Source organism: Miscanthus floridulus, chromosome 4, assembly GCF_019320115.1.
Source record: "Miscanthus floridulus cultivar M001 chromosome 4, ASM1932011v1, whole genome shotgun sequence".
In the NCBI taxonomy this organism is placed as follows: domain Eukaryota; kingdom Viridiplantae; phylum Streptophyta; class Magnoliopsida; order Poales; family Poaceae; genus Miscanthus; species Miscanthus floridulus.
Genome location: NC_089583.1, coordinates 21,583,098 through 21,603,707, shown reverse-complemented (window position 1 = coordinate 21,603,707; position 20,610 = coordinate 21,583,098). Strand labels below are relative to the sequence as shown.

The 20,610-nt window shown below is 44.2% G+C and overlaps 1 pseudogene; it reads right to left on the bottom strand.

The window, feature by feature from the left end:
• Positions 1 to 475: 475 nt before the first annotated feature.
• On the bottom strand, positions 476 to 20,226 carry LOC136548216 (rRNA biogenesis protein RRP5-like; annotated as a pseudogene).
• Between the last annotated feature and the right edge of the window lie 384 nt (positions 20,227 to 20,610).

Below are 20,610 nucleotides of genomic sequence, written 5' to 3'. Positions count from 1 at the left end.
TGCAGCAAGGGCGGCCACCTCCTGACATTCATCGCTATCAGACTCTAGTTCATCTAGCATTGTTTGTCTCACCAAGTCTCCGCTGAGCAATGGCCCATATTTTATTGGTAATTTTCTACAACGATGACGCTGGCGCCGTTGCCATTGTATAATGGCCATGACAACCGATAAGACACTTAGCATCCGAGCTCTGTGTTGGATAACATAATCAGGAATCGGTTCTATGTCCATCTGAGCATCATGTGATAAAAAAAAATGTAAGAAATAAATTCACATGTAGTGATTTTTGCATGTCTATCATTTTGCACAAGAACTGTTAGATAGCTTACTACTTTAATAAATTTATTAGATGGCAAGCGTGTGCTTACTAATTCTTCCAAAAGGGTAAAATGTAAAATATAATAACGGAAGCTACTTCCACTAATAGGATAGCAGTACGCACATGCTAAAAGTAAGCCTAATTTCACATACTGCAAGGGAAAAGATCGATCTGTTTGTTTAGCAAGAAAATAGTGAATAGGAAGTTACATCTATCTATCAACTATCACAAGGAAACTAATCTATTGAGAAAAAAATAGATCTGTATGGACCACGTTGTGTAAACTCAACCAAGACTAATTCAGCGTATAGAAGAATGAAATAGAAGAAAGGAGTTGGAAAAATAGAAAGAGATCACATCAACTGTACGACTGGCATTTCCTAAGCTTGTCTTCCTGTAACGAGCAAAAATGTGATTGTCCTTGGGATTATCAATCTCCATCTCCATGTGCCACAAAGGTAAAGATCAAGTATCATGAAGTTCAAGAGTTGTCTTGTGACGGCAGTGAACTCTGAACATATTCAATTGCCTTCTGCTGCACAAGCTGAATTCTTTCGTTGTCTTGACCCAGTGACTTCTCGAAATTAAGGTACTTCTTGAACAAGAACTGTGACAGTGAAGCACACAGCATTTAGCATAAAGATCAAGTCCCAAAGAACAAGTGACATCTTATTATATTTTTTTACCAGAAAAACATAGCGAAGCACAAAACCATAGTGGAACAAGTAACAATCAATCAAATACTAATTCAAGCAATCTGTGTCAGTGTTACAGTAAAAGGAACAAAGATGCTAGATTTCAAGACAGAAACACAACTAAGAAATAAGCCAACGCCCATTTCAAGGTTGAGTTTTAACAAAGAAATGTAACATAAAGCAAAATAGGTGATATTTCACTCATACGAAATCAAGTACACACAGGAAGTGAAAGCAGCATGATGACAGAATCACTGAGTGAAGTTTATGCATGTATTTCACAATACATATAAGGCAGCAAAATACTAACAATTACAAAGGAGACAATACCTGCATCTTTTTTGGAGGTAGGGTAAGACAAGTCACCCTCTCAAACAATGCCCGTATAACTTCTATGTCACCAAGGCGGATTTCCTACAAAAGGTCAATGTATGTCAACAAACTTGCATAATTTGAAAGAATAAAAAGTACAGATGCCATTTTGATGAATTTAATGCTCCTTACTTGGTCAAGATAAACACTCCAAAGGTCTGTTCTTTTTGGGTACTCCCGCAATATTAGTTCAAATCTGGATCTTCCTTCTTCAGGCACCCCACATTTGAATTCTAGAATAGCTGTCTGCGAGAGGAACTTTATGCGCTTCCTATGTGGCAAACTTAGAAGCACACGGTTTACAATGGATTTGATGTACTCAACATCCTTGCCTTGCTTGAGGGCGAACTGGATGCGGCATAACCATATCTGCAGTTACATTATACAGGTCACAAATAGGATCCCTTTAGATACGAATAGGGCATACTGAATGTGGCATAACCTTATATGTACTAACCTTGCAGGAAGTTTTGAACCTTTTGGTCATTCTGTCTAGAAGTTCATCTGCAAGTTCATATTGTTCGGTCCTCTCGTACATCGCAAGAAGAGCCAAGTGCAACTTTTTGGGATCACAATATTGCAAGGCTCTTTGGAATACCTTTTTCACAGCATCCTGTGGTGTACACAATCAAGTGTCTCAGTATATCCAAGTACAGCACAGCAACCCAAAATACATCATTATTCAGCTTTACCTCCCGTGGACTACCGTATTCATTTTCCAGATTGAAATATGCTACCCAAACATTAAGTTTCTCCTCTTCTTCTCTGGGGATTATTGTTTTTAAAGCCCTAAAAACATGAGAGAGTTGTAAAAGATGATGACAAGTGATGCATTCAAAAAGTTTAAATAAACTAACAGAAAAAGGACAAACACATATCTGAATTGACAGAAACAAAAGGAAATTTTTGAAAGGATGTTTCAACAAGTAAATTCTACATCCTTCGAAAACGAAACCAACACAAGACCAAATCAAATCTATCAACACTATTAAGATGATAGAAAGCAACTTCCTATCACCAAAGATCTTTTCCATATTAAAAACAAATGTTTTGGGCAGCAGACAGACCTCTCAGCTACTGCACGTGCTTTCTCAACATCTGCAAGATCTAACAAAGTGGCCATATATTTTATCCAGACAAAACTACTATTTGGGGAGCTCCTGACCAACTTCTCAAAATCATCTGGAGTTTGTGGTACATCTCCCTGCAAAGCCCTTTCCTCCATAGCACTGATTTCTAGTTCCCTGTTGAAAACCATAGAAGGATGTAAAGTTTGATGCATATGTCAACAAAATAAGGTCACAGAGTAGAATCAAATGTCTGAATACCTTTGTTTTCTTGCTTCCTTCTTTAATTGTTTATCATTCTTTTTAGCATTTAATTCAGTTCCATTTGCAATTTCAAGACCTTTATTATTATTATCCTCCTCTAGGTCAGAACCTTCAGATTCATCCAAGGAAACCTGAAGAGGCGGCACAGAAGCCATTGGTTTTGCTTTGCGATGAACTAAACTTCTGTTATGATATTCAACCATCTGAGGGGCAACACTGATGTCCATAAGAGCACTTTCATCATCTTCATCATCATTTGTGTCAGCAGTCAGATCAGAATCAAAGTACGACTTCTTCATTCCAAGTGATACTCGATGCCGCTTCTCATCGATCTTTATTTTTAAAACAAAATAACGAATTTTAAAACGTGCAATGGCAAAATGAAAATCCTGAAAAAGATAAACCTTACCTTCAGAATTTTGGCTTTAACCATATCACCAGCTTTATAGCAAGAGTTAATATCAACAACAGGTTCATCAGAAAGTTCTGATACATGGCACAGACCAACCTGCAAAAGAGTGTTTACAAAACAGAATACACAATGATTTCAAAAGGCTGAGTCTAGTGATAACAATGTACCAGTTCACTTCTCCGAATTGTAACGAATAATCCAAAGGATTCAACCCGCTTAACTTGGCCATCAATGATATCCCCAACATGCAAATCACTATAACTAATATCATCCAGCTTTTCCAATTTGGAACCAATGGTCTTCCTAAGTGATGCCTCAACTCTCCCTGATGATGGGTCCGTAGACAGGACCCTGCGGATTTTTGTTAGTTTCACAGGAGAACATATCTTTAATTTATATGAGCATTTGAAAATGGTAAGATCTCACCTTCCATGTACAAGCATTCCAACAGGGAAATCCTTCTGCGGATTTTCAACATACTCATCTGACAAATTTGATAGAGTAATCCTAGCCTCAACCATTCGAGAAAGCATAATAAAACATCCTTTGGAATTAACATTCTTCACATAGCCCTAGAATTTTAGCAGAACAAATCATGTCACTTCACATTACAGAAGATACACAGTAGTAAATGGTAAAAAAAACACGCCTTTATTTATCAAATATATTCACCGAAAAACTAAATTCAATATATTTACGGCTAAACTCGATTCACTAGCTTGTGCGCTCTTTTTCTGTCTTGGCTGTCTGTTACATGCCGCTATTTTCCACCTTTCACCTATATATACAGGTTTTAGTTCGAGAAAAAAACATATACAGGTTTTGTTTTCCTTTTCTGTAACTCCTTTTCTCTTCATTTATTTTTTATTAAAATGCACAGTAGGGGACTCCCCTACTGTATTTCCCCTAAAAAACACTAACTTCAATTCATGGCATACTACAACTTCAGCAATGACAATTGACAGGTATAAACAAAAAGTTTAATATCAGTTGCAGGCAACCTTTGGACAAGAGGAAAAAAACACAGATGTTCTGGTACAGCATATAGGGAATCCACCCAGAATTATACTATGCGAGTTGACACCAACACTATTTACAGCTTTTTTTTTTGTTGGCAAGTAGCAGATTGTGTCTTTCATGAATGATAAATCCAATATATGTTTAGATAATGCCTGAATTATAGACTTGTCTTATTCACATGTTAAATTATGTTTATTGCACAGAACTTCAGATAAAAGTAAAATAGTAAAAAAAAATGTGAAAAATACCTTAATCTCAGTTCCGGGAAGCAGATCCTTGATCTTTTCGATCCGGGAGGTACAGGTTGCCCTAAGAAACAACAATGGTACATGATGTAAATAACAATGGGAATGCTACATATACTTTCTTGACAATGTAACAACAATCATAGGGCCTGCTTGGCTGTGTGGTAGTGGTTCAGGATTTTACCCCCAAAAGGGAGAGATCTGGAGCTAATGCTTCATACACAAAGCCAGTTTGGAGTACCATTTATGTTTTTAAATGGAAGAGAACACCATAAAAGAGCATTGTTCCTTAATTGATGAAAAAAAAACATGAGCTCTAGCACTTACAGATCATCAACTAGTCCTGAGTTGTTAGAGTCTCTGATCAGATTTGATGAACGGAGTGAAAGATCAACTCGAAGTGATCCTTCTGATGAGCGGCTCACAGACAGGACCTTGCACTTCACAAACTGGCCCTCATGGAATCCAGACAAGGGTTCGGCCACCCATGAGTCAACAATTTCAGTATAATGAACCCTCCCATGGAGATGAGGTCCAATCTGAACGACAAGCCCACCAACACCAGGTAGAATTTTTTGAACACGTCCACCGATGATATCTCCTTGTTTTGTTTGTTCAAACACAGAGAACTTTGATTGTTGTATTTCATCTATATTCGGCTGTGTGCATTGGTTATCAAGTGCCTTCAACCGAAGTAACCTTTTCTCCCGGTTCACATTGATAACACGGCCTTTCACTGCTTGGCCTACACTAAAGCGCTGCTGGAATTCTTTCAGTTCGCTGGACTCAGAAGAACTATCAAGTACAAATAAATGAGCCATAACATTTCTTGATACAGTTAACCAGACCCATTCCTTATCCACCTTGACGACATAAGCACGTACAATCTCATTTGTGGTGTGCTTTTGTTCTTTTTGAGCAGTTAATTCTTCAAACTCTCCTGCTTAATTTCAAGTAAAAAAAATCCAACAATAAGCAAAGTTAGCCATCTCAAAGATTAAGAAACACAAAAATGTATACAAAATGCAAAGCAGTCGGCATATAGGATTTTAGCTATGGACGAACTGAATCAAAGCTGTAAGATCTATATGAGATGATTGTTTATCATGGAATAGACAAATTAAAAATAGACATTAAAGCATACCCTTGACTATACATGGCCTAATAGACAATTCCCATTTGAAGTTTTTGCCACTCTTTCCAGAAGGCTCAGACTCTGCAACAATTCTGGCATTAAGCTTTTGCCCTATTCTGAGTTTACTAAAGGGATGCTCATCAGAATCCTCTTCAAGAACCTATGAGAAATGTATCACTAATTAGTAATTAGCCAATACATATTGTTATAAGAAAGGCATCTCAAGAAATGTCTGGTGTTCACCTCAGTAATATGGATTCTTCCATGAAGATTGCCACCAAATTGCAGTAGAAGTTCAAGCGGCTTGATATCAATAATCTGATGTCCAGAAAGGATTTGTGTAAGCAAAGTTTGCAGACATTGAAGATGATAACAGTTACCAATTTTAGGATCATAATTGAAAATAATTGCACCTCTGCTTCAACAAGTGACCCAATTTTGTAGCCAGATTTCTTCTTAGCCCTTTTAGATTCAGAGAGGGCAGAATACTGAGCCGAAGCTTTTGGTAGTAGGATAAGTCTTCCAGAAGAATCAGAACTTGGGATATTTCCAACAACCACAGTAATGCTTCAAAAAGAAAAAAAAACACAAAGAAAAATAAGAAAACAAGTGGGTAACGTAGTCCAGATAAGAAATCACTTTTCTTTATTGTTCTGCACCCAAGAAAAGTACAATCTTTTCTAACACAAAATATCATTCTTTCTTTATTGTTTCGCTCACATGTTCCTGCTTAGGCTATGATAGTTGCAAGCTCGAGCAAATATTAGCTGGGATCACATGAGCAAAGCTCATTTATACATTAGATGCCCATATCAATAGACTAATTACAACATTCTTCTGTAGTGATAAAGCTGCAATTCAAAATCAGTTTATGTCAAGACTGATAAAGTGATAAGCCTGTAACCCTAAATGAATTTATATCAAGAGATTAATTATGACATTGTTCTGCACTATCTAGTACAAATAGAAAGGTTCAAGTTTCCTCAGCATTTATGTCAAAGCCTTCCAGTAAGGGGTACTCAAATAGTAGCAGATGCTTCGTCCAGTTGGAAATATAAGTCCATAAAGGTTTGATACAGTTTTAACTTTTCTTCAACTTTTAGTAGCAATATTTATACAAAATATATTATCTTTAATGAAAAAGCTTATATATTAGCATATTATGAAAGAACTATTACAATGTATCTAGTAATGCTGAATTGCTGATCTTCCCTTGTCAATCTATATAAAATTTTACATATTGATGATCAATGTTAAAAGAGTTTGACCTATGACTATGACAAACTTTGATGTTCTTATATTTCCCATCAGGAGAAGTATGTAACAAGGCAAGAATTGGAATCAAAATGGGCAAACTTCCAAATATTACCGTTGTCCATTATCATAGTGGTGGTGGGGAAGCAGTTGTGAGTTGTAATCCATCAGTGGTGCAAAACCAATTGCGTAATTGTACTCAGGGATGGAAAGGACCTGGATTAAACAAAACAACAACAAAAAAGTAAATAATTGCAATCAGCCTACAATTCAACAAACAAATTGGTCAATCAAGAGAGTAATTTACACACCACATAGCTCTCTTTGATTATTTCCACAACTGCATTCACTTCCTCATGAAGCTCCAAGTCTGCAACTGCAGCCCTTTGGCGTTTCTAAAGTGAAACAGGAGATATAATGTAAAGTTATGGTAATACATGAAATAGAGATTGAACATATAGTTTCAAAAACTGCATATCGTGCTTACTAAAGGTGACAATAAAAAAATGGGGATTGAGATCCGGATAAAGTTGTTACGATATGAAACAATGTTATACCTATACCAAGGGCATGCCTGACCAGGTATACTAACAACTTCACACCAAGGGTACAAACATTACCTTCTTTTTTCCAACATTCCTAACACTGCCAATTAGCTCTGGTTTAAGGGACAAGTTAACAACTCCATCAGATAAATCGAAAACAAGACCCTTCACAGAAGATCCCACTTCCACACTACTGCCACCAACTGCAAAAATAGAAAAAGATAAAAATTGGCAGGATTGTGGGTTGGATAGTTAATATCATGAAAGGACAAAATTACTTACGTTGATGGTGCTCGATTAAGCCAACAACATCCGGATGGTCTTTGAAGTTAAGGATAATGCCATATTCTTCTATTTCTCCCACCTCCCCCTCAACTAAGCTACCAATGCCAAAAGTGTGAGCCCAATCATTGCTTGAGTACTTCAATGCTGCAATCTATATCAGAGGTAGCCACAAATGATAAGTGCATGCTAAAACATCATTATCAATAAGCTTAACATATCAACATATGAAAATTTATCTTCAGAGTTACTGGCAGTGGTATTTTGATCTAAGCTAAAAGTTATTGAATAAAATACCCTACATGAAGACCCACAGCAAACTCACAAGTCCTAGATTATCTTGTAGGAGACCAATAGGCCACATCTATCACATATGCCAGCAAATGAGCGAGATGCCCTGAGAGTACACATAAAAAAAGGAAGTAGCATCCGGACAACTAAATATAGTAACATAATACAAGAAAATAGCCATGAGTTACACATGTCCCCACATTCCCACCAGAAAACTGTAACTACTTAGCAGGTTCCAAACCACAAATTAGAGGTGTCAGGTCCCAATCAGAATAAAGAAGATATTAAATAGCATTTATAGTGATTTGCCATACAATAGATTTAGAAAGCAAGTCTTTATCAGAACTCAAGTGAACAATAGCCCGAGTTTTGTCAATCGCCTTCACAACACATTGCATCAGTTGTCGGCGCTCAATCTTCACATTTTCTGTACAAGAGAACAACAGTTAAACAACTCCCTGAGTACCTCCCTAGAAAGAATATCACGATCAGCATTGGCAATGGGAGAGATCAAACAGATTTCAAGTATATGGCCCATATTAAGTAAGACAAATAACACTAATGTTAATCCTTCTAGCAAGCATATAAATCTATAGAGAGCAGCTTAAAGTTACATAAGAAACACCACAACGTTTTATATACTCCACACTATGCCTTATAAAAGTGCATGAACTACAAACATGAAGACAACAAAAGAAACTCTAAGAATTTATGCATAAATACACCAAAAAGAAAGCATATAAGAGAAGGGTGAGATCATTTGTATTTTCGCACAAAATGTATGTTTAGAATATTGAAACTGTACGAAACAATATAACCACAAGCTCATAAGCTACCAAGCCTGCTAGAACAGGAAGTCCAGTCCAGTCCAAACTAAAACAGATAGAAAGAACTTCAAGATTGCTAGGCAAAACTTATATGTTATCAGGGAGCGCAGTCTAATATGAGCATGTGCTATTAGAACATCAGCTAGTGAAATCAGTTATATAAATATGTCATGAAGAAACACCAGTATTTCATGATCTGATGAATTTATTGCTTAGTGTACCTTTGTCATCCTTTTGCATAAATCCGCTAAAGGAGGATACTCCAAAATGAAGAATGTAACCATGGTCCTCAGTGCTTTTGACTTGGGCAGTAAGTACCTAATGAAACGCATACATGTGCATCCATTACATAAAAAATTTGACTCAGAATCTAACTGTTTCCAATGGGAACTACTCCCTCCATTCTTTTTGTTTGAAAGTGTTTTTGACGTTTCATGTTTCCCTGTGGTGGTGACTTTTGGCCCTCTAACCTTCTATAAATTACCATCAATATATAAAATAATAAAATAACACTTTTGTGGATGCATTTCTAGTAAATATATTTTCACACAGCAAATCCCGATATAGCTTTAAAGTTTAAATGCATCAATTGTCAAATTTTAGGAAGTTCGACAGCCAGGATTTAGGAAGTCAAAAAAATAGCAGGGAGCATAAAACAGGCCTACAAAGAAAAGGTTAAGTAAATCTAGCATACTGCAGATCAAGTAGTAGTAATCAGGTAGCAAAAAAAACAATATAGTCAAGCATGCCCTGTCAAGCTCCTTGTTTTCGATACGGTTTGCAAGACTGTTAACACCTCGACATATGTAGACTCAGTAGTCAGTATAGCTATCAAAGGAACAAACCGATTTATTATAAACAAACATTTAGTTAGATAAGCTCAATAATTTATTGAAAAACCTGGTAAACTCCACAAATAGGGCAGGATGTGGGGAGGGAGGGAAGGAAAGTGCATGTGACCATGTCTCATGGGACAGGGTGAGGAGGAAATGAGATTCTTTAAAAATGGTGAATGTTCCCAATAGCCTGTTAGGATTTTTTTTCACTATAAAAACTGGATCTGATCTTTTCTGGGTGTATATGCTCCTACAGATATTAGCAAGCTTTCTAACCAGTTATTCTGATTTGCATGTAAATTTTTGCCCCAACTTTTCTTCAGAAAACATGCTCCATTTACAATTTCAGTAGAATAATCAAATCATTTAATCAAGAACCGAACACTCGAATGGTTGTGAATTATAATATAAAAATATTAAGGACAGAGGTGCACAATGAAACAACCATACATAGTTGATATTTCTCTGCCCCAAAAGCTCAGCTTATGAAGCACATCCAGATTAGGGTGATTAAAAATTACCATTCCTTCCTGCAAGCCATCCAGGGAAAATCCCCTGTACAGTAGGCTTAATCGCAATGATAGCCAAACCCGTCTGTTTACTTTTCCTTCTTTCTTATCATCGTCAACTCGTAGGACTATACAAGGAACAAGCTGACCAACATGAACAACTTCTGCGCATAAACTGTTCTCACTATCCTGCAAAAGAACAGTATCAGTTGGTTCACCAGATGGCAAATCACTGACAAAGAAATATCAATTATGGATTACTTAAAAAAATATATCTACCTTACGATTTTCCTGCAAGCAATGTCGCACACATCCTCTGAGCGAACAAACCTCTAATTCCACCAGGTAGACTTAACACAATATCTTTCTGGTTAACCTCAATTACAACACCCCAGAGCTTCATATTTGGTGAAATATTCTGACAAAGGGAGGGAAATGTCATGACCAGTTCAGCAATATAGCAGCATATTTTGTGAAGGATTTAAAGACAACCAACAATAGGAGATCCCAGAACTGACCACTACATGTCCATGTTAACATGCTCTCAATAAATAGATACAGATAGCACACATAGCTGACTTAAAATAAGGGCATTTGGTACCAACCTGAGGCCAGTCATCACATGTTCCAAATCCAAACATTTCAAGGTAACAATAAGAATAATCACACTAACACCACCCAATACAAAGCTAGCGATATATAACCTAGACATCTCGTTCAAAGGACCAAATGGCAACCCTGTCAGCCTCAACTAATGCAATAACCAATGAGTGATCCGTATGTAGCACTACATCACCTTAATCTTAATGCGCATCGAGGTACATAACTTGTACAATATTCCAGCAACTGCAAATGAAACTGTCTAAAACAGGCTAATCCATAAAGCTTTTATGGAGACCGTTTAGTTCAAAAATATGACAAAGGTTGGATGGGAAGTGCATCAGTATATGTCTGCAGGGTTTGAATGGTCATCTGAACCATCTGAAACACTTCCAGGAATAACAATGGCAAATATATTTGCTTCTCACCAGCTATTCGTTAGACCAAACATGCCAGAGAAGTTCAGTGCAAATTGACAACATAAGAATAAAATACTAGCTCCTTAAGCCATTGAATAATTGGAATGGGCAGGGGGGAGTATAGCCTGTAACGAGGATGACAGAGGGCCAGGTGTCAAGCCCCAGTGCTCTGTGATGGATAAGTCTCATGTGTGGTTGGTCTTTGTGGGGCTGTGCTGCTCACATGGTCCTGTGGCTGTTTTTCTGTTTTTAGGACAGCATCTTAGACTAGAGGACATCATCTTAGAGGACAGCATCTTAGACTAGAGGACAGCATCTTAGCTAGGACAGCATATTAGCATCTTAGACTAGCATCTTAGACTAGCATCTTGGCATATGCTTGGCTGGCTAGCAGCCTATAAATATGTAACCCCAACCCCTCAGGTGGTATGGCATTTGTGTGAGCTTGTGTGAGAAATAGACAAGAAAATTGCCCCAACTCCTAGTGTCATCCCTCTCTCGATGAGAGTAAGAATTCTCCTACTACCAAGAGTGAGAATTCAGCGACTAACAACTGGTATCGGAGCCGTATTATCCTGTAGCCTGAGCATCTCTTGCTCATCTTCTCTCCCAGCCCCACAACAGCCCCAGCTGTTGGCAGCAGCAGCTCCTCCGGCCGCTCCTGTTCACTCCTCTCCCAGCTCGTCTGAAGCAGCCCTCTCCCCACGCAGCAGCCCCCCGGTAGCGCGTCATGTCCGCAGGGCAGTCTCAGCGCTCGGTCGCCTCGAGCACGCGGCGTCGGCAGGAGGCCGAACTTGCCGCGGCAGAGGAACGCGAGCGAGCGGCGGCAGAGACCGCTGCGGCGGCGCAAGGGCGTCGAGGCTGGCAGCGGAGCTGGCAGCAGCCAGAGCGGAGGCGGAAGCAGCGGCGGCGGCGAATGCAGCGCGTGCGGCGGCGGCGGAGGTCGAGGCTCTGCGCGGCAGCATCGGCAGCTCCATTTCCGCTGACGACACCGCCGACGCGGACCTCGAGCTGCTAGAGAGGGAGGCAGCGCGAGCGCGGGCGGCGCAGTGGCAGCCGCGCACGTCCACGAGCGTGGCCGGGTAGCCCCGACAGGCTGCGGACGCGTTGGCGGCGTCCCTGGAGGAGGCCGCGGCACGGCGGCTTGGTGCTACCTGGGGCAGCCGCGCACGCCCACCGAGCTGCGGGCACGGGGGCAGCCCCAGACAGGCGCGGACGCGCCGGTGGCTGCTCCTGGAGGAGGCGCGCACTCCAGGACGGAGCCGCTCCGGAGGAGGCTTGCGCACTGGCGGACGGCGACTCCTGGATGGAGGCGGCGCACAGGGCAAACCGGTGGGCGGACGGGTCGAGGATGAGCGCGGCCTTCACATTGGCAGCGTGGCTCTCTCTCCCCGCGACTCCGTGGTACCGACGGGTCGATGGAGAGCGCGGACTTCACAGGCAGCGTGGGCTCTCTCTTCCCCGGAATCGGTACCGTGGTACCACGGGCTCCAGGCTGTTGTCAGGGACGTCGGTCCCGGCGGTGGGTGGCCTACCCTCACCAAGACCAACTACGTCGAGTGGGCTGCGGTGATGAGGGGTTAAAGCTCCAGGTGCGGCACATTGGGAGGCAGTCCGGTACGGCGAACATCGACTACGACCTAGATCGACGGGCGCTGGATGCTCTCATCGCTGCAGTCCCGCCCGAGATGCAGTTCTCGCTTACCAGCACGCGGACTGCCAAGGAGGCTTGGGACGCCATCGCTGCGGCACGCATCGGCAGCGACCGCGCCCGCAAGTCCACACTGCAGGCACTTCGCAAGGAGTGGTAGAAACCTGGCCTTCAAGCCAGGTGAGGACGTTGATGACTTTTGCTCTCCGTCTCAACACTCTGTTGCAGAAGATGGTTGCAGTTCGGCGACGACACCTTACGGCGAGGAGAGAGCTGTCGAAAAGCCTCTTCCGCTGCGTCCCCGAGAAGTACAAGCAGATGGCTCGCTCGATCGAGTCTCTGCTGGATCTCTCCACGATGTCGATCGAGGAGGCGATAGGTCGCCTCAAGGTCGTCGACAGCGATGAGCCACAGTTCCCTCTCGGGGCCCATCACCACTGGCGGGAAGCTCCTCCTCACTCGGGAGCAGTGGCTTGCCAGCCAAGGTGACCGGAGGAAGGGGGAGCCTTCTTCCGCGACAGGCGGCCGCAAGCGTGGCAAGCCGCGCAAGGCGCGCTAGAGACGCCCAGGCCGGGGCGCGAGAGGACGTGCCGAGGGTGATGCCCGCGGAGGCGCCAGGGCGGCGCCGCCGGCAGGCACAAGCCGGCACCGAGACGACGACCTGCCGCATACTGCGGCCCAGCTTGGCCATTGGGCCAAGGACTGTCGACAGCCACGACGCGGCCAAGGCCCACGTCGCACAGGCGGAGGAGGAGGAGCCGGCTCTGTTCATGGCACATGCCAGCATCGAGCTACCTCCAGCGGCACCGGCCGCAGCGGCTCTCCTCCACCTTGACGAGCCAAAAGCACACGCCCTCCTCTGGCGACAGCTCCGGCAACGACAAGACTGAAGGGTGGTGCCTCGACACCGGCGCCACCCATCACATGACCGGTCGACGGGAGTTCTTCAACGAGCTTGACCCTAGCGTCCGAGGCTCCGTCAAGTTTGGGGATGCCTCCGGCGTGGAGATCAAGGGCGTCGGCTCCCTTCATCTTCACCACCGTGTCTGGTGAGCACAGGCTGCTCACCGGAGTCTACTACATCCCCGCATTGAAGAACTCCATCATCAGCTTTGGACAGCTGGATGAGAACGGTTCGCGCGTGGTGGTTGAGGACGGAAGTCATGAGGATTGGGATCGTCGTCGTCGCCTTCTTGCCAAGGTTATCCAGAAGCGCAAATCGACTCTACGTCCTTAACATGCAGGTGGCACAACCCCTCTGTCTCGCTGCTCGTCGGGACGAACGAGGCGTGGCAGTGGCACGAGCGTTTCGGGCACCTTCACTTGAGGCCCTGAAGCGGCTCAGTGCCACGGAGATGTCGAGGCCTGCCGTGCCTCGACCATGTGGAGCAGCATTCTGCGATGTCTACGTGTTGACGAAGCAGAGGCGACTCCCCTTTCCCCAGCGCGGCTAGCCTTTCGAGCCAAGAGAGGCTCGAGCTCGTGAACGGGGACTTGTGTGGCCCGGTGACACCGGCCACACCGGGAGGACGACGCTACTTCCTGCTGCTCGTCGACGACCTCTCCCGCTACATGTGGGTGATGGTCCTCGGCAGCAAGGGAGAGGCTGCGGACGCCATCAGACGCGCGCAGGCTGCTGCGGAGGCGGAGTGCGGCCGCAAGCTGCGCGTGCTGCGCACCGACAACGGCGGCGAATTCACGGCGGCTGAATTCGCGTCGTACTGCTGACGAGGGCATTCAGCGCCACTACTCCGCGGTACAGCCCGCAGCAGAACGGCGTCGTCGAGCGGCGCAACCAGACGGTTGTGGGGATGGCTCGGGCCCTCCTCAGCAGAGGGGGATGCCGGCTGTCTTCTGGGGAGAGGCGGTGGTGACGGCCGTCTACATCCTCAACCGCTCGCCTACCAAGGCGCTCGACGGCAGGACGCCGTACGAGGCTTGGCATGGGCGCAAGCCGGCGGTCTCCCACTTGCGGGTCTTCGGCTGCCTCGCGTTCGCCAAGGAGCTTGGCCACATCAGCAAGCTCGACGACAGGAGCACTCCGGGAGTGTTCATCGGCTACGCGGAGGGCTCGAAGGCCTACCGCATCCTCGACCCGAAGACACAGCGTGTGCGCACGGCGCGCGACGTTGTGTTCGACGAAGGGCGAGGATGGGCGTGGGACAAGGCGGTGGACGATGGCTCGGCTCCGACGTACGACGACTTCACTGTCGAGTACGTCCACTTCGAGGGAGCTGGGGGAGTAGGCAGCTCTTCTTCGGCGAGCGCGTCTACCCCAGTCCCCGAGCCTCCACCGACCCCGGCCTGCTACTCCGACAGCTCCACGCTCTCCAGCCAGGACCTCGGCTGCGATGAGTTCTTCGCCGGCTTCACACAGCCGGCAACGCCACGCACCTCCACGACAGGCACCTCTCCGGGCACGTCTACTCCAACACCAGCTCGTGTCGAGCATAGCCCGGTTGAGCTCGCTACTCCGCTCTCTCACGACGAGGAGCGCATCGACGCGTACCACGACGGCGAGCCGTTGCGGTACCGTACGATGGAGAACCTTCTCGGCGACCAGTTGGTGCCGGGACTGGTGCCTCACGACCTGGAGGACCTGGAGGCGCAGTTGCACCTTGCGTGTGACGACGGCGAGCCTCGTCGTCGCAGAGGCCGAGAGACACGCGGCATGGCGCGCCGCGATGCAGTTGGAGATGGATGCGGTTGAGAAGAACCGCACCTGGGAGCTTGCTGACCTTCCTCGTGGTCATCGCGCGATCACCCTTAAGTGGGTGTACAAGCTGAAGAGGGATGAAGCCGGTGCCATCGTCAAGCACAAGGCTCGCTTGGTGGCACGAGGTTTCGTGCAGCAGGAGGGGGTCGACTTCGACGACGCCTTTGCTCCCGTGGCACGGATGGAGTCCGTGCGACTCCTCCTTGCGCTAGCTGCCCAGGAGGGCTGGCGTGTTCATCACATGGACGTCAAGTCGGCGTTCCTTAACGGCGACTTGAAGGAGGAGGTCTACGTGCACCAGCCGCCGGGATTTGCGATCCCCGGCAAGGAGGGCAAGGTGCTCCGCCTGCGCAAGGCCCTCTATGGCTTGCGGCAGGCACCGAGGGCGTGGAATGCCAAGCTGGATTCCACGCTAAAGGGGATGGGCTTCGAGCAAAGCCCGCACGAGGCGGCCATCTACCGACGGGGCAATGGAGGAAATGCCCTTGTGGGTGTCTACGTCGACGACTTGGTGATCACCGGCACCAAGGATGCGGAGGTGGCGGCATTCAAGGAAGAGATGAAGGCCACCTTCCAGATGAGTGACCTGGGGCCTCTCTCCTTCTACCTGGGAATCGAGGTGCACCAGGATGACTCTGGGATCACGCTTCGACAGACCGCCTACGCCAAGCGCGTCGTTGAGCTAGCTGGGCTCACCGACTGCAACCCAGCTCTCACTCCGATGGAGGAGAGGCTGAAGCTGAGCCGCGACAGCACGACGGAGGAGGTGGACGCTACGCAGTACCGGCGTCTTGTGGGGAGCCTTCGCTACCTCGCCCACACACGGCCGGACTTGGCATTCTCCGTCGGCTACGTTAGTCGGTTCATGCAGCGACCGACGACGGAGCACCAGCAGGCTGTGAAGAGGATCATCCGCTACATTGCGGGGACTAGCGTGCCGGCAAGCACGTGAACCTCAGGAGAAAATTGTGTGTCACTTGTCTCTTGGATTTCTCCCAGTGATTGATTGGGCATTCATTGATTGGTCCATCTCTCTTGCCATGGTAGTATAATCTTCTGACACTCTCTCTTGTATTTACATTGTTTACATTCTTGCCTAGTCAAGCTATTTAGTGTAGTTAGTCTTTGAGAGCTTGTTAGTTTGGTTAGTGAGGCTCTTTAGTTAGTCTTTGAGAGCTCACTAGCTTAGCAAGTAGTGACTTAGCCTTTGTGTGAACCTAGAGATCATAGCAACTAGAATTGTTGGTATAGGTGGCTTGCAATCCTTGTAGAGCTAGAGCAAAATTGCATTTCGCCATTTAGGTTACTAACCACTTGCTCTAGTGTATTTGTAGAGAATTTTTATAAGCTATTCACCCCCCCTCTAGCCATTTAGGACCTTTCACTCTCTCACTCAATTCTCACATGGGTTGTCTTGAGCAGTTTAGACAATCAACTATCATCATGTTGCATCTCTCTTAATAGAAATGAATTCAAACCTCTTGAGCTTTACTTCTTCGATCAATGCCATATCTTGCAATCTTCATCCTTAGAGGGTGCCAAGATGTTCATCTTCATTTTTTCTTGAGCATAGCCTACCTTGAGCATGTGACTTGATCCAACTCCATTCATATGAGTTTAATCAATTGCATCAAGTCACCTCTTCAAATGATCCTACAATGATTTGATTCTCCTCACTATATAACTTTCATAGCTTGATTAGTGACAAGACTCAATGCAAGTATGCTCTTATTTACCATAGCCTTGGTCCTTCGGTGCCCAAGTCGTCGCTTGCCGTTCACCCTTGTTTGGTCTTTCAAAGCCGCTATCTTCCACCCTTTCAAGCCATCCCAAGTAAGACAATGATTTGAATCTACATTAAGCATACATTGAAATCCATATAATGAAATCCATCTTCGTCATTATTGATTTCCTTGAGTAACCTCTTTAATTGAGACCATTCCATATGCAAGATCTTATGTCTCAGATAACCCACAAAGTATAAGCTCTTTCAATAATTCCATTTGCATTGTTGTCTTCTGATTGAACTAGTATTGACTTCACAACAATACATCATTCTGGCTTTCAAGTTTGCTTTTTATTATTGAACCTTTGATACACTTTAAATGATACAAACATTTCATATCTCAAGTTTGCTTTCAAAAGTTAGCAAACTTGTTAGACCTTTAATCGTGTTATTGTTTAATCAACCAAAACCCACTAAAAGGCTAAATGCACTTAGAGTCAGACATATAGCCAACATCCACATACCCCCACCATGGTTTGATCTTGGTTCTTCTGTAATCACAACCCAAGGGCTTGAGTACCTAGTAAGTACTTAAGGATAGTCTTGATGCCAACCTAATGTTTTATAGGTATTATGCAATTACTTTCTTGCATTCCTTGGTTGTTTGCTTTTACCTTCCTAGTCTAGTTTGCTAGGTTAGTTGACAGGTTTTGAACCTAGGGTACAATACATCTAGATAGAACATGTGACCTAATTTAACCCCCCCCCCCCCTCCCCCCTCTTAGGTGTCACGGTCCCTTTAGAGTGCTTAGCATTGGTTTCATTCTTGCTTCTATTCTAAGGATAATACTCTTAGTGTGAATTTTGCTAAGGTCTTATTTAGATTGATAGCCCTAAGGATTACCTAGTGTCCTTTTGTAGCAAAACTTAGGTGACACCATGTTATGGAGGTTTATATTTTGCATAGGTTAAGGTTGTTGCTTTGAATTTTATGGAGCCTAATTCAACCTCCGTCTTGGCCCATTTGGCCATTACACAAATCCGGTTGCAGACTGTTGTTCGTGTTTCTAAGCGTTACAACATTTATGTGTCGCGAGCTCAAGGCCGCTTCAAGGGGTGTAGGCAAGGCTTTGTCTCCACCTTCATCGCAATGTTTTCGGGCTATGTTGCCGATGATATCGAGTTGTCCCTCTTGGTGCTTTGAGTACCTCATCTGTCTCCGACGTTTGAATAGAAAAGCATCATACTTTCTTTGTATTGCTTGGCGTTGCCGAGACATCGACGACGTTGGTTTTATGTACTTCCGGGCCAGTGTGAGAGGAAGGCAATTTAGGGTCGATTATGGTACCATGGTGCTTCAAGCATCCACAAGTGTTGTTTTTATGGTAATTCATGTAAGCAGCATTCTCATCCTGAGTAATACAAGAACCCATGCTATGTTAAGAAAGAAATCGTTCTATCGACCGGTAATGCACTCATAGAGCACAACATGAGCACAAAGAAAACGAGGAGAAACATGAAAATTTTTATTCTTTCTCTTGTACACTCGTTCTTCAATTCTCATCTTTCATATCCACGGTCTTCATATACATGCCCGTTGATTCACACATAAAATATTTCACAACACTTGACTACGATGTTGTTGGCACAAATTTTAAAGACCATGTGCATATTCGGACGCCATGTGCATTCACATTTTCAAAATGTGGCATCATCATAGTAATTCTGAGTCCAACAAACAGCTTGTTTGGATAGTACCCTGAACTAGTTGCCTGGGCTATTCACCTGCTTGGGAGCTGCCTGTCTTCACTTGCAAGAATGCCTGGCTAGGCAAAGCTAAAACATGCTATGTTGTTTGGTTGATGGCCTGAAAGTATGCCTGAGCTGGTAGAGAAGCCAGGCATCATTTGGTTATATATAGCTTGCCTGGATTACACTCACTATTGTCTACGAGTGCCAAGTTATTACTTCATATGAACCATTTCATTGCTAAAGTAATTTTTGATAAATGGGTCATTTCACATCATGAGAATAAATAAACCAAATACCTTATATAAAATAAGTCATTATATTTTCAGATGAGAACAGCACATTATGAAACAAATAAACCATGAACTCGTGTTCCAATCATAAGTAATGAACTCATATGAGCTCAATTTATAATCTCTCACACAATGAGTTTTTAAGCTATAGGCTAACAAATATTACAAGTTAAGATTAGATAATAATTTGCCGATACACAAAAGGATATCACATAAGCTGTGTCCCAAGAGTCTGAAACTTCTCCATAAATGTCAGCTACCTCTCTGACTATCAACAGGGCTTGTTCGGATGGTATTAAAACCAGATGATAAGCCGGTCTTGGCTGATTTGTTGTGAGAGAAAAATATTGTAGACTCTAGCTGATAAGCCGGCTGATAAGTTCAAGCGAACAGGCCCAGGCAGCACCTAATTAGCATGTAGTCATATTGTACATACTGATTTCAAAAGGGTGCAATAAAAACAGACCCTCAGCCATAATCAAAAGATCATGCAGCTACAATCAACCATAATCAGTCATCACCAGGATCACTACCAGATAAATATTTGAACACCCAACGCTCAAGGTATTCTTGACCCATATTGATAAGGAAGCTGCGATGAACTTGAAATTATGGCTTGCAAAGGTGCATCCTTACTGCAAGCCTATCGTCCGGTGGTAATGTGATCTTCTTGAGCATATCCAATAGAGGACTACTAGGATCAGGAGGAGGTGCAACCTGCACTGGTTTTGCAAGGTTCTGTTGGATACCTCGCAAAGCATTAGTTATCTCCACATCCATATCATCATCGACACAGGCAGGAGATGGTTTTGTGTTGGACTTACTGGCCCTGCCAACCCGTGCAGCAGCAGGTAGTGTATTAGACTTGCCAACCCTTCTAAAAATGTACTTGTTAGACTTCATGGACTTGACACTAGATGAAGAAACTTGACTGCTAGCTGCAGCAAGGGCAGCCACCTCCTGACATTCATCGCTATCAGACTCTAGTTCATCTAGCATTGTTTGTCTCACCAAGTCTCCGCTGAGCAATGGCCCATATTTTATTGGTAATTTTCTACAACGATGACGCTGGCGCCGTTGCCATTGTATAATGGCCATGACAACCGATAAGACACTTAGCATCCGAGCTCTGTGCTGGATAACATAATCAGGAATCGGTTCTATGTCCATCTGAGCATCATGTGATAAAAAAAAATGAAAGAAATAAATTCACATGTAGTGATTTTTGCATGTCTATCATTTTGTACAAGAACTGTTAGATAGCTTACTACTTTAATAAATTTATTAGATGGCAAGCGTGTACTTACTAATTCTTCCAAAAGGGTAAAATGTAAAATATAATAACGGAAGCTACTTCCACTAATAGGATAGCAGTACGCACAT